The following is a 15,186-nucleotide window of genomic DNA, read 5'->3' on the forward strand; positions in this document are numbered from 1 at the left end:
CATGGATTTTCCAAGCTAGCACAAAGATACAGATGGCCGAAGATTTGAATTACTTTTACAGCTGTACTCCCTGATTAGCCTTTTTGTGAAAAATGTGCAGTAAATTACTATCCTAATCAAGGTAAATCAACGTTAGCACTACATGCCACCATCCCACCATCCCCTCCTTCCAATCACCTGGAAGTTCTGGCCACATCTCAAACTTACAATTCCCACAACTTCATTCCAGCCTTTCAACAAATTACATTGAGGATTGACTGTCATTCATGCACAAAGTAAAGAGTCCAACTAAAGGAACATGAGTGACAATACCCTTTTCATTATAGGCATGGCTTTCTGTTTCATTTTTTAGCAGACGGCTAACTTACTTCTCCATGCCTGGCTGGTACCATTAGTGTTACGGCATTTAATCACTGTATCAAGCAACCCACGGTAAATGGTGTCTCATTTAACAGATGGGGAATCTGGGCCTCAGAGCAATGTGCCTCAGGGTCAATTGCCCAAGGTCAGTAAGTGGTCTTAGGAGCGGTCTTGGCTGTGATCCTAAACCCCTGCAACCCCACACTGCCTCCAGGGGGAGTGCTGATGAAGCCAATTCCTTTTTCTTTGGTGAATCAGCCAAGCTACTTGCGCTGCAGACACACAAAATGACACAACTAGAGGGTAGTCCAGTTTACCTACGGAAGGCATTTTAAGGATACACGGTCAAAAAGGATTGTAAAAATTCAATGGCCTCATGAGCACTTGGTTCAGAGTTTATTCACTGAGGAAAGCTTTTCTTTTTCCTGTATATCAGAGAATACTTAAAATGACAAAACATTACATTCACTGGCAAGTTCTCAGAGCTCATCAAAACACAAACATTAAAAAAATGTTGGCTGGGCGCAGTGGCTCACACCTGTAATCCCACCATTTGGGAGGCTGAGGCAGGCAGACCACCTGAAGTCAGGAGTTCAAGACCAGCATGTCCAACCTAGTGAAACCCCGAATCTACTAAAAATATAAAAATCAGCTGGGCGTGGTGGTATGTGCCTGTAATATCAGCTACTCAGGAGGCTGAGGTGGGAGAATTGCTTGAACCGGAAGTTGCAGTGAGCCAAGATTGCACCACTGCACTCCAGCCTGGGTGACAAGAGCAAAACTCCGTCTCGGAAAAAAAAAAAAAAAAAAGTTATATGGCATGGCCTCCAATGGGACCATGCTGTGCTAACAGTTGCTACATCATCACTAGCAACTTTTTTTTTTTTTTTTTTGAGTTTTGCTCTTGTTACCCAGGCTGGAGTGCAATGGCGCACCACAACCTCCGCCTCCCAGGTTCAAGCAATTCTCCTGCCTCAGCCTCCCGAGTAGCTGGGATTACAGGCATGCGCCACCACACCCAGCTAATTTCATATTTTTAGTAGAGACGGGGTTTCTCCATGTTGGTCAGGCTGGTCTTGAACTCCTGACCTCAGGTGATCTGCCCACTTCGGCCTCTCAAAGTGCTGGGATTACAGGCGTGAGCCACTGTGCCTGGCTAATTTTGTATTTTTAGTAGAGATGGGGTTTCTCCATGTTGGTCAGACTGGTCTCAAACTCCTGACCTCAGGTGATCTGCCCGCTTTGGCCTCCCAAAGTGCTGGGATTACAGGCGTGAGCCACGGCACCCGGCTTCTAGCAACTTATTTACCTGATAACACAAAAACTTCAATTTAGATTTGTCTTTTTCCTATTTATCTGTCACCCAGGCTGGAGTGCAGTGGCACAATCATGGCTCATTGCAGCCTGTCTACCTCCCAGGTCCAAACAATCCTCCTACCTCAGCCTCTCAAGTAGCTGGGACCACGGGCATGTGCCACCACACTGAAGTTTTTTGTGTTTTCGTTTTTTGTAGAGATGGGGTCTCCCTATGTTGCCCAGGCTGGTCTCAAACTCCTGGACTTAAAATATCCTCCTGCCTCGGCCTCCCAAAGTGCTGGGATTACAGGCGGGAGCCACGGCACCTGACTTCTTTTTTATTTTTAAAGGTTGCTTGTACTTGCCAAGAGATCCTGAGAGTCTGTTCTTAAGTATATCAGTCGGGTAAAGCAGTGGGAGCTAAACACAGTTCTTATGTTTGTAAAAAGTTACACTAAAAATTATAAAAATGTGGCCAGGAGCGGTAGCTCACGCATGTAATCCCAGCACTTTGGGAGGCCGAGGTGGGTGGATCACCTGAGGTTGGAGTTTGAGACTAGCCTGACCAACATGGAGAAACCCCATCTCTACTAAAAATACAAAATTATCCAGGCGTGGTGGTGCACACCTGTAATCCCAGCTACTCGAGAGGCTGAGGCAGGAGAATCGCTTGAGGCCAGGAGGTGGAGGTTGCGGTGAGCCGAGATCACGCCATTGCACTCTAGCCTGGGCAACAAGAGCAAAACTCCGTCTCAAAACAAAATAAAACAATATATATATATTGCGTATATATATATATATATATACACACACACACACACACACGTATGTGTATATATGTATATACATACGTATATATGTATATATGTGTATATATATGCGTCTATATATATATACGTATATATATATATACGTATATATATACGTATATATATATATACGTATATATATATATACGTATATATATATATACATATATATATACGTATATATATATATATATACATGTATATATATATATATATACATGTATATATATATAGACGCATATATATACGTGTATATATATATATATATATATATATGTGACCTCACAAATACCCCTTCCTTAGGCATTTAAAACACTATATGGTATTTACTTTTGCAGAACAGAAGGAAGATGGGAGACTGGCCATTCCTTCTGCTCTGGGTCATGGCTGAGGGTCTTCCTGAGGATACCTCACCATGGCTGAATGTGGTCTGCCAAAACATCATGTTTTAAGCCAAGCATATGAGACCACAGGTAAATCAGACCTAACAGAAAAGTTCTAGTAACTTTATTTTCAGGTATTGTCTCTTAAGGTTGAAACATGAAACGGGCAGAATCAGGTTTAAAAGTAGGCTGCATTATAATGGAAATAGAACTATTCAAAGTTGGGGTTATGACAGAGTAAAACTTTTTTTTATGATGCGTTTTTCTTTTGTAGAACCATGCTTAGATGAACTAACAGTGGCCCTGCCCTATACTTTTTTTTTTTTTTTTGGTAAAATTTTATTTGGACATTAAACTTCCAAAAGGTTGCAATAGTAAAAGAACTCTGACACATCCCTTACCCAGACTCATCAGTGGTTTACATTTTGCTCCATTTGCTTTTGCATCACATCCTCCCTCCCTCTCCCTCTTTCTCTCTCTCATATGTATACACACTTCTGTGGGATCCATTTGACAGTGTATTTTTTTACATTCTTTTACCTAACCACAGCTCAAAACATCAGTATTCTTGACTATTCTAAGGCAGGTTTATTGTCTTGGTCTTAAAATGTTGTAGCAAACTTAATCATAAATGAATGTCAACTATGCATTAACCAATCCTGTGCTAAGTTTGGAAATAAATCAGTAGGCATCCTATTTCTCCAGTGTCTCTCTATAATTTTGAATGTAAATAAACCTCATAATGCAGGAGAAAAAAAAGCAAAACAGTTTTCAGAGATGGGTTTGTTCAGGTTCCAAATAGTCTGATCATTAAGGAGGTGTGTGGAGGGCACAAAACCTTTTAACAGCTACCACCACCATCAAAGATGGCATTGGGAGGGGGTGGTCAAGCACAAGGAACAGCCGTTAGAACTTAATTCTCTAGCAGGTTCATGAGTTCTTTGCAGACACTACTTTGAAAACGAAAAGCCTACTATCAGAGTCAAGTAGAGAAATAAATGTCAAACAGAAAAGAAGGGTATGGTCACAAGGGAGGTGAGAAAGAAGCCCAAGGTCACGTAGAGAGAGCTGGGATACTTTTTTTTTTTTTTTTTTTAGAAAGGCAAGGAATATCATGGGGCTATTCCATGCAATAGAAAATGGAACAGTTCCATTTCCCTCCTTTGTCCTTTCTCTCGCCTCTTCCTTCAAAATAGTTAAATAGCTATTTCTCACCATTAAAAACAAAGACAAGCAGCTAACAGATGTGTGACTTCTCAATCATCATTGTCAAGAGAACATCTGACCCAAAGGAGAAGGGCTATACTTAGGGAATGGAATCTGACGCTCTCAGCATTCAGTAAACTTGGTCCTGATGTCTTCAAACCTTTGACAAGTCAACAAACATCTTGAGACCTGATTTTTAAAAACAGCCACTATTTGCCTTCCAAAGATGGTCTAAGGATGTTTTAAAACGGAAAAGAATTTCATGACCATAAAGAATTAAAGGTCCTATTGCAACGTACCAATTGGCATTGCTGCTTCTACTGGGACTAAACAGACTTTCTCGAAGCTAACCAGTGACAAATGGAATTGAAACAACATGTTAATAACAAAACCTGAGTTTCATCTTCTTTTTGAGCTTGTGAGAGCTCTAGCCTTCTGAACGGCAGACAATTTTGCCAAGTTATTGGCCAACATTTCCAGCTGCTTTGGAAGCAGCTTATAACCAGTCCCCACATAAAGCCTCCAACACCATACACATAGTGTGTGTGCGTGCACACATTCGCACACAGAATGTGTAGTGGTCTGTGGAGCATGACAGTTTTTCTAGTTGCCTTAGGTAAAGCTTGTTCCCCAAATTCAAGTATGGCCTTATTCATATAACATAGTGATATAATGAGGGGTTCCTTTGTGAAATTTACTTTCTAGATTCATTCACTGCATTCATTCATTCATCCTTATATTTAAAGTTGTTACTGAACGGTTCTGGGGAATGTCAAAAGGAGCCAACTGACATTTACTCCATTAAAAGCCATAACTTAAAAAGAAATGTAGCCGCCGGGTGCAGTGGCTCACACCTGTAATCCCAGCACTATAGGAGGCCGAGGTGGGTGGATTACTTGAGGTCAGGAGTTCGAGACCAGCCTGATCAACATGGTGAAACCCCATCTCTACTAAAAATACAAAATTAGCCGGGCATGGTGGCGCATGTCTGTAATCCCAGGACTTGGGAGGCTGAGGCAGGATAACTGCTTGAACCCAGGAGGCAGAGGCTGCAGTGAACCAAGATCATGCCATTGCACTCCAGCCTGGGCAACAAGAGTGAAACTCCATCTTAAAAAAAAAAAATTCGATTATTCATCTCCTTGCTTTCTTTCATGGTGGCACATGTAAAAATTATATGTGATTTAGCCTTCGGCTGATCATTTGTTTTCATTTTGAGCACAGTAGGAAACACTGGCTTCGGGATTCAAGAAACAGAATGGCCCCTGACCCATACATTTATGATAACTAGCAAACTTTTTGTAGGTTTTTTTCTCCCTGCTCTCATAATGTTTTGATCCCTGCTACCTGTCTCTTTTTAAGGTGCCTGTCTCTTTTGCCCACAGCCAACAACCTCCAAACCTTTTAAAATTTGTTGCTTCCAGTATTGGGCAACTATTCTTTGAAAAAGTTTGTCTAAAAGTACATAGAAGCTGGGCATGTGACTATACTCTCAGCTACCTGGGGGCTGAAGTGGGAGGATTGCTTGAGCCCAGGAGTTTGAGACCAGCCTGGGCAATATAGCAAGACTGTCTCAAAAAAAAGTATATGTAGTAATTATGGCATGGACAAGGGCTTAAGCACTTCTCCTATAAGCACAGTAACCACTGGTGAAATAAGATAGCATACAGTGTGAGAAGGTGTTATTCAAACTAAAGAGAAGGTTTATTATTTTGTTATGCTATTTTGGCCACTTGGGGATCATTTCATTTTCTACTGGTCTGTATGCTGCTTCCAGGATAGCTAAGGATTATCTTGATTGACCTTGACATATACATAAATGAGCCATGACTATGTTTCTGTAAAGAGCTTAATAAGTCAGCACAGTATATGAAGGTACAGAGGCAGTGAAGAGTGGACAGTTTTGCTAGAAGACAGATTCTTCCAAAGAAGCAACAACAGATGGCAATGGTGTCTGAAACCTATTTTCAAGAATTACACATTTCAGGCAGAAAACTGTGGGCTTATCACTAAAGGCAATGGGAAGCTGCAAAAGACATGAATGTAGACTGCCACAAGATACTTCTGGGTCTTAAAGAAGATTAATATGGTAGTGATGGTCAGGAAAAAGATAAAGAACCTGAGAGGGGCCAATTAGTACACTGTCCCTAAGAAAGCCTACACATGGTGACTTGGGGAGGGAAAGTAAAAGGAACTAATAGGAAAGGAAGAAATTGGGCCAAAGACAGTTTTGAGTATTAGATGATTGACATACCAATACATAAGTACCTTAGGGCAACTCAGAAGGGGAGTGAGGATTTGAGGGATTTCAGGAGAATGAGTTTAATCAGATACATATTGAGGTTGTAACTGTATATCAGGTCTGGTATGATTCCTATTATTCATAATTTTCTTGAGCCAAGTCACCAAATCAAAATCATGCAAATAGAAAACAGTAATTGTCAGGGCCTGCCATTGAAAATGAAGTATAAGGTCATATCCCTAATTACATTTTTTTCTCCAATGCAATCCCACTCTAGTTCCTATATAAAGACTACCATGGCATTGTAAGATCCCTATGAAAAAGTATTTCTTGTGTGAACATGCCCAGGGAAGTTGGAAATCCTTTGATCACCAAAAGCCAGAACAGATACTGGTTTGTGAAGTCAGTTAGGCCAACATTCCCTAGGTGTCCCCCGCTGCTAAGTGCCATCCGTGAGCTACAAACTGTTTAACAGCTTCTTTGTTAAACTGCTTGTTAACAAGATCTTAGTGCATGGAAGATGCAGATCACAGGTTCTCCATTCAAAAGCTACTCCAATTCTCCCAGGCTACATATGCAGGTGAATTAAATTTAACTACAGACTAATTTAGCAGTACAGAAACATGTCACACATCCATTCTTTTCACAATACAAAATATACCACCCTTATGGATATACACATTTCCTTGTTTAGGATGTCCTTAACTTCAATCGAGATGTGAAATTTATAGTAAAAGAGACACTAAACTGTCATTTCTTTAAAGGTTTCACACGCTCAAAGAGCATTCAGCGCTTACTGCCTACCAAAGACAAAGTCACTGCCAACAAAGCCCAATTCAATTTCACTTATTTGAAAAATAAAAACATAATGAAGTTATCGGGAGATATTGTTTATGAAACATTCCTTTACTAAAAGTTCTCCATACGAGCAATTAGTGGCATTAGGCCATACGCCCTTTGGTATTTTCTGTATTTTCCAGGTAAACCTCCGTCTAGCATTTTCGAGGTAAACCTTCATCTAGCTTGCACATTTCCCAACAGGAGAGTGGGCTGTCACACATCACCCAATGGTCAAGAAACTATCCATTTTTCCAAGAGGAAATGTGGAACTCTTTCAAAGTATTCTAATTTCATGCACAAGTACATTCCATGACAGTAAGAAACAAAAGGAGGAAACATGACGACAAAGCCTGGTCCTCCGCCAGGGCGGCGCTTCTAGGGTCAGATTATCCGCACACGAGTATGTAAAGACAAAACCCAAAATGCATGCCGTGGAATGAGGGGCACCACACAAGGCGGTGCTCTAATGAGCCCATTATTTTCCCTAATGGGGGATGCAAATATTTTCTCAAAATCGTGTACCCTCAGTCTTCTATTGATTTTTTGGATTTCTATTTTCAACAGTGGCCCGAGGAAACGGCAGCTAGACTTGACTCCAATGTACACACAGACTCAGGTTTCGCCCCGTCACCTGTTGGCTCCTGAACAACACTCCTCTTTGTGAAACTTACAGCACTCATTTGAAACAAGTTTCCAGAGAAAACACTTCAAGAAAGTGTTTGAGAAGTCACAAGACTCGAGTTGTAAAAACAAATTCCACACACAGCCTGGCTTATAAAGACACAGACTAACGGGAAAGGCCGAGCTTTTAAAAATGGGGCTGGAGGAAGCGGGATGGAAAGGATGTCACCGTACTTCGGGAAAACTCAGCCGGCCAATTCTTGATGGGGCTGCCAGTGATGGTTGCAGGGGGTCCCCTGGGTCGTCCCCATCCCCGCCGCCGCAGCAGCAGAGACGCCTCAGAGCACGCGTCGGCGCCCCCTGAGCCCCGCAAACCCTTCGCTCCGCGCGGCGGCAGCTGCTTAGGCCGCGAGGGGGCGCCCTAGGCCGTGGGTCGACGGGCTCCGGCCCCTACCTGCGTCCCCGGCCCCAGGAGCCAGAGGCCGAGCTCAAGACGCAGAGGCAGCGAGCGAACCCCTCCTCGGCGCCGACGCGAAGCCCCGAGAGAACAGTGCCCCTTGTCCCCCAGCACAGAACAGTCGCCTTCGAACTCCCCGTTACCCTCCTCCAGCAGAAAGCCTCGCGCCGCTCCTGGCGCCGTGTCACCTCCACGGAGCAGCACTCGCCCTGCGGCTGGACGGTGGGGCCGAGCAGCCACGGGTCCCCACGTCTGTCCCTCAGCTTCCGACGAAAAGCCCCTCGCCGGCACGCACCCTGCAGCCCTCCCGCGTTCAGCCCCCGCCGCAGGCTGCCATCCAGCCCTGGGACCCAGACAGCGGCTCCCACCTGCGGCCCGGACAGCGGCCGAGCGCGGCCTGCAGCCCCTCGCGGCACCGGCCCCGGAGCCCTCGGCGCGCATTAGCCGCCTGCCTGCTCTGCGTCTGAAGGAGGCTGGCGGCCGGGAGCGGGCGCGGAGGGCTCCCGAAGGAAAAGAGGGCTGGGTGCCCTACGGGTCACCCGCGCCCACCCATTTCCGGAGGAGACCCCAGCAGGGTGTGGTAGCGAGCACTGGGCCCCCACTACATGGCAGCGGACCGCGCCCCCGGGTCGCGTCCCGGCGCTGGCCCTGCCTGGCGGGCGAGGGGTCGCCCCCGCCCCGCCGTGACGCACTTTCCCCCCAGCCGGTCCCCGCCGAGCTCCCTGGCGGCGCAGCGCGGCGAGCCTCACCCGCGGCAGCCCCTCAGCAGCCCTGAGGGATCCCACAAAAGGTCCTCCAGCTCCGCAGAGACCCTCAGTCCCTGCCGGCGTGACGGACTCTGCTCCCCCGGGTTGGAGTCGCCTCGTCCAGGCCACTGCATCCCCTAAGCCCCAGCTCTGCGTCCTTCCAGGATCCTCCTCTGCGGGGAGAAAAACTCGTCTCCGCTCAGCGCCGGGAGCCCGCCTGGGGCCGGCGATCTTCAAAAGTAATCAGAGCCCGCAGTAAAAAAAAAAAAAAAAAAAAAAAAAAAAAAAAAGTAACCATTTCGTTTCCTGCCGATCCCGCCCTCCGCCCGCCGCCCGGCTCGCGATCCCAGCCCGGCCCCGCTCCCCGTTCCCGCCCGCCGGCGGCGCCTGCCCAGCCTGCTCCCGCCGCCGCCCGCTTTCCAGGAACTGTCACTGCTGACCGTGCCCCTGGCAGGTCTCCACGAGGTCCCGCGCGCACAATTCCTCGAAAAGTTACCCACCCCCTTGGCCAGCCTCGCGGCTCGAGCACCTACCGCCGCCCGCCCGCTCCATTCTCCGGAGCCCAGTGAGTGAAGCCGCTAAGATGCAAATACCCTGGGACGCTTATGTAAACTTCCCCCTCCCGCAGGTGCACGCGCGGGCCACGAAACGCTGGGAGAATATGAAAGGCCACCTCTTAAAGAAATCATCTCCACTCTGCCCATAACAATGATGTCAGCAAATGGCACATTTAAGCAAGTTCTCACTTGGAAGGGCTCATTAGCATATGAATTCTCTTAGGACTTTCCCTGCATTTCGGTTCCTACTGCTTAGCACAGGAGATTTATTTTTATCAGTAAATAACAGCAAAGAAAAGGAGCCAAGGTCACGCGATGTACTAACTCAAGTACACTACTGAGAGTTTTTACAAATAGGTTAAGTGAATATCATTATTCAAACACAAAGAAGTGTCCCACACTGAAGCTAATCTTGTTTCTGAGCTATTTGTAGGTACACTGAGAGAAAGTGGATCTTGGCTTCAGTTGTCTACAGAAAGGATCAAGAGAAGCAAAACATACCCTCAAAGCAAGCCCAGAAAAAAAAGATAGATTAGTAATCATCAGTAGAGGTCTAATCTCTTCTGAACTACAACTTTTAGTTTCTACCATAGCCTCCTTATCACAAGGTGATAGAAATACCAAGAGAATGAAGGGGGAAATGCAATATTTAAGAGCTTCATCAATTTGTAAAATGTCAGTAAATAAAAGCAATTTAAAGTGGTCACCAGTTCCTTTGGTATCTTTTTTTTTTTTAAGCTAAAAAATAATCCTGTACCATCAGGAATCCTTGGGAGTGATTTGTTACCTATATGGTTCTACAGTTTACACGTGAACAATAGCTCACTGTAACTGTGATTTAAAAATACATAAACAAGTTGCCATAAATAGATCAGTCAAGTAAATCACTCTGTGGCCAAATTCTGTTATCTTAGCTACAAAGTAAGGCAGCTGAGAAGTTTTTTTTTTTTTTTTTTGTTACTCTCTTAAAGTGGCAGAAACAGAAAAGTTGTGGCTCTGCTGGTAGACTAGTTTGGAAACACTGATTCAGACAACACGATTTGTAATTCAAATAGACTATTGGCCAAATGGATTCCGGTTTTGAAGACGATTCCCAAAACGTTCTGATATAGAACTCTTCTGGCCTTAGGCCTAGTTTAGGGATTTGTGGGAAGACTTCAAAGGTTACCATTTTCCTCTGTGGATCTGTAAAATTAACCATGAATACCTAGGTCAGATTTCCTTCTTCCTACTTCACTCTGTTTGGGCTTCCTCAGGGAAGATTTCAACTACCTACCTATAGGAGAAATGCGCAGTCAATTATTGATTTAAATCAAACTCTGAAATATCATATGATTATGATAAAGGGCGTATCAGCAGGTGAATACATTAAGCCAGGCAGACCCTTTTCGGAATAGCTTTTAAAGGATAGCTACACATTAGTCAGGCAACAAAATACTTCCAACTACAAACTATAGCAGCACTTATCACTATTAAATGTCAGCCATTGTAAATGTGCTTCCTCTAACGCAGTTACTTGTAAATACGTTTTGTTATATTTTCAACAGGTACTGTCACGGTTTATTACCCATTGTAAGCGTTTTTAGTGATGAAGCAGTGTGGAGACAGTTGCAAGCTTCCTACAAGGGTTCAATCTCAATGAAACAGACTTTAGTCTGGTCTGAAAGGGGCTGTTATTGTCAAGGGTGAACTTTATGCAGAATGGAGAGCAAGGCCCCCAACCAGCATCCTTTTGTTTCAGCCAAGTGGAATATTCATGCTTGCAGATCACACTTTAGGGGCCAGTTGAGAAAGGAAGCCCAAAAATTCACAGGGCTTGGTTCCCTCGCTCCATCCTGGTCTTTGCTCTAAGGTCATCTCTACAGAGAAGGCTTCAACTCCCTAACTAAAATATCACCCTCCCTCCATTTGCAATATTTGTCTGCAAAGCACTTAGCATTGCCAGGTATTTACATGTCTATTTGTTTATCGTTCGTTGTCTTTCTCCTTTCCTAGAAGCTGGGGACTTTGGGGACTCACTACTGTATTCTCAGCACCTAGAATGATGCCTGGCACATGGCAGACAAATTTAATAAACATGAGTTAAGTGAATGAATGATTCTCAGACATTATTCTCCTCAGGCCCTCAGAAGTATACTATACCTGTACAAGTCTGTTTCTAATCTAAAGTCAAGCTGAACTACAATGTCCTAATGGAGGAGAGGATAATAGAAAATCAGAAATATGCCAAGGGCAGAGAAATAAAGAGACAGCATTTTGTTTGTCAAATGTCAGCCAGCTACGTTGGGACTGGTAGAAAGAGATAAAGGACACAGTACAAAGCCAACTTTGGCGCTAATCCTTGGTTCTTCCATGTTGTGTATATAGTGACCTTGAGGTCTTTTCTGCTCCTCGCCTTCATTTTTTCCCTTGTAAACAGATCTCCTTTTTAGTTTTAAGGGTAAGAGTTAGTTGCTCTTGGTCTCAGACATTTGAAAGGATTTATAACTACTGGAAGTGCCAGGAATCTAGGAAGAATGTATTTAAACGATTAGATGTCTTTCAGGTTTCTTAATAGAAATGAGAGATCAAAGGCTCTGATAATCACAAATGACATCTAACCTAAATTTGAGGGGCAGTTGGCAGATGTAGTGTTAAATAGGGTGACAGTTCTAGTTATCAATGCAAGCATATTCCAGAACAGCTGTTTGGTTGTTCTGACTATGTAGATAGGTACCTAAAAGAATCACAAAATCAGTCATACAAATGTAGAGTTCACAAAACCCTTGGGATCCTACAGCTTACCCAGATGAAGAAACTAATATCCAAAGGAATCACTGTAATGATATTTTGTTTCTTTCCAAATTTGTTACCACTGAAAGTTTATGCCAAATGTGTTACTTTCTTGTCAATTTTAAACATTTCTGTTGTATCGGCGATTGGTCATTATACCCTGGTGGGTCATTGAACATTTGCAAATTCTAGTTACCATTACCTGGGTCTGTGGCATCCCCACGGAAGGGCCCCAAGGCAGATACCAAGCTCCTCTTAGGGCTAACAGGCATTATAAAGTTTTATAATAGGTTGCAGTTTCCCAGGGTCTCCAATTACTCTTTCCCCTTTGATTATATTTAAAGCAATGTGATTAGAGAGCACTGGTTCTTTAACGTTTTCTACACTCAATCCCTCTTTAGATTTACTACTCCAATAATCCTAGGTACCCATCCCCTCCCTGACCCTCCTTCCTTTGTGAGGGAGGTAAACTCTCCCTTCACAGTACACTGATGCACTGGGTTTGAAGTTAGGAGACTTAAATGTCTATTATCTGTCAATTACTAGCTCTGTGACAATGGGAGGAATCTCTTCTCTAAGGTGTTGTGTTTTTCATCTCTAAAAATGCTGGAGTTTGGATTAGGTCAATGTTTAGAACTTTCGAGGAGAGAACACAATCCACTTTCCAACTAAAATAAAAAATCTCGGCCAAGCGTAGTGGCCCACACCTATAATCCTGGCACTTTGGGAGGCCAAGGCGGGTGGATCACATGAGGTCAGGAGTTCAAGACCAGCCTGGCCAGCATGATGAAACCCCATCTCTACTAAAAATACAAAAATTAGCTGGGCATGGTGGCGGGCGCCTGTAGTCCCGGCTACTTGGGAGGCTGAGGCAAGAGAATTACTTGAACCCAGGAGGCAGATGTTGTAGTGAGATCATGCCACTGCACTCCAGCCTAGGTGACAGAGTGATACCCTGTCTCCAAAAAATAAATAAATAAAATGAAATAAACATCTCGATATAGAAACAGACAGAAGTGTCACTGCTTTGTTGAAGTTCTGGACTGGCTTCCTCCTGATACTCTCCCACAACTCTCCTCACCCTTGTTCTTCCAAGGCAGCCCCCAGGCACCTCCCTCTCTAACTAGATGCTCCCAGAAGCTCCACCAGTTCTAGTATTTTCTGGGTCTCTAAAGACTCAATAGCTGATTGTGACACTAATACCAGACAGGTGTTTACAGCTGTGCTGTCTGGCGTCCACAGCCCAAGTTGTGTGGGAGAATATAGGACCAGATCCATTCATTGACCTTGTTCAGGGTTGTTATCTGCTACTGAAGACACACTGCCATCTTTGCCTACCCTACCCCTTACTCCCAACTATTCTGAAATACTCCTTCCCCCAACCCAGGAAAGTTTGTTACTTTTCATGAACAGATAATTAAACTAGCGTTCAGTTTAATTGAATAAATAACTTTAGGTTCTGACCTTAGGCTCTGCAACCCTCTCAACACCTGTCTGTCTGTGGTTTGATACACTCTTAAATTTCACTACTGAAAAACTACCAAAATGTTAAGAAACTAAGAAAAAATATTCCAATAAATATTGAGAGAGCTGTACTATGGCAACATATCCAACATTTATTAAATTGCAAACCCCAGTATATAGTATGATCATATTGTTATAAGTAATATTTGGTAAGCTGACATATACATTGCAAAATTATTTAGATACTATAAATACCAAACCAGTAGTATGGTTTCCAGGGGAGGGCAGATTGTAGGAAATTATCATTTAAAAATTATATTGATAAAATAAATGAATTTTTATATTTTCACATTATATGTAAACCTTTTCTCTATCAATCTATCTTTTTTTTCTTTTTTTTTTTTAAGACAGAGTTTCACTTTTGTTGCCCAGGCTGGAGTGCAATGGCACAATCTCGGCACACCACAACCTCCGCCTCCCAGGTTCAGCCCCCTGAGTAGCTGGGATTACAGGCATGTGCAACCACGCCCGGCTAATTTTGTATTTTTAGTAGAGATGGGGTTTCTCCATGTTGTTCAGACTGGTCTCGAACTCCTGACCTCAGGTGATTTGCCCACCTTGGCCTCCCAAAGTGTTGAGATTGAGCCATTGCACTCAAACCTGGGGGATAAGAGCAAGACTTCTCCAAAAAAAAAAAAAAAAAAAAAAAAAAAAAAAAAAAAAAAAAAAAAAAAAAAAAAAAATTCCAAATTAGTTGGTATGAGAAGACACATGAATGCATACTTCCTCTCCAAAAAAAAAAAAAAAATTCCAAATTTAAGTATTAGTTGGTATGAGAAGATACCTGAATGCATACTTTCTCTCCAAAAAAAAAAAATTCCAAATTTAAGTATTAGTTGGTATGAGAAGATACCTGAATGCATACTTTCTCTCCAAAAAAAAAAAATTCCAAATTTAAATATTAGTTGGTATGAGAAGATACATGAATGCGTACTTTCTCTCAAAAAAAAAAATTCCAAATTTAAGTATTAGTTGGTATGAGAAGACACCTGAATGCATACTTCCTCTCCATGCTTTCTTCCTCCCAGTCACAAGCTTCAAGAGTGGACTCTCTGCTGCATTTACTTATAATACTGTGAGAAGGAGGGTGTCACCAGTCCCACATTTCCATAGAGCCACACATAATGGGACAGGGGCTGTCTGATCCCTCATGCATCCATCCATGGATTCACTGATAGATTCTTTGGTTGAGATGCAGGGTATTACTTGTTGAAGGGCACCACTGTTCGACCTAGACCTTTCCCTTGGCTTAGAGACTTCGCATTCTAAATCCATATTCTGTATCTTGATTTATTCCAAAAAGAAGACAGAGAAAAATACACAAAAAAGTGAGGAAAATAAATGACTGGTCTAATTTTCAGAACTACAGAACA

At 43.4% G+C, this 15,186-nt stretch overlaps 1 protein-coding gene across 4 annotated transcripts in view; it reads right to left on the reverse strand.

Annotated features, from left to right (window-relative positions):
* The window catches only part of PRICKLE1 (prickle planar cell polarity protein 1), a 131,148-nt gene that overhangs the window by 16,615 nt on the left and 99,347 nt on the right, over window positions 1-15,186 (reverse strand). The window contains exon 1 of one of the 4 annotated variants that reach the window (XM_030822644.1): window positions 9,494-9,705. The exons of 2 other annotated variants lie outside the window; for them this stretch is intronic. The gene's annotated coding sequence lies outside the window, so the exon portion shown is untranslated. Of the gene's footprint in view, window positions 1-8,963; window positions 9,217-9,493; window positions 9,706-15,186 lie in introns of those variants that run through there. One more of the 4 variants, XM_003252284.3, reaches the window with a different exon arrangement.

This window comes from Nomascus leucogenys, chromosome 11 (assembly GCF_006542625.1).
Source record: "Nomascus leucogenys isolate Asia chromosome 11, Asia_NLE_v1, whole genome shotgun sequence".
Lineage (NCBI taxonomy): Eukaryota > Metazoa > Chordata > Mammalia > Primates > Hylobatidae > Nomascus > Nomascus leucogenys.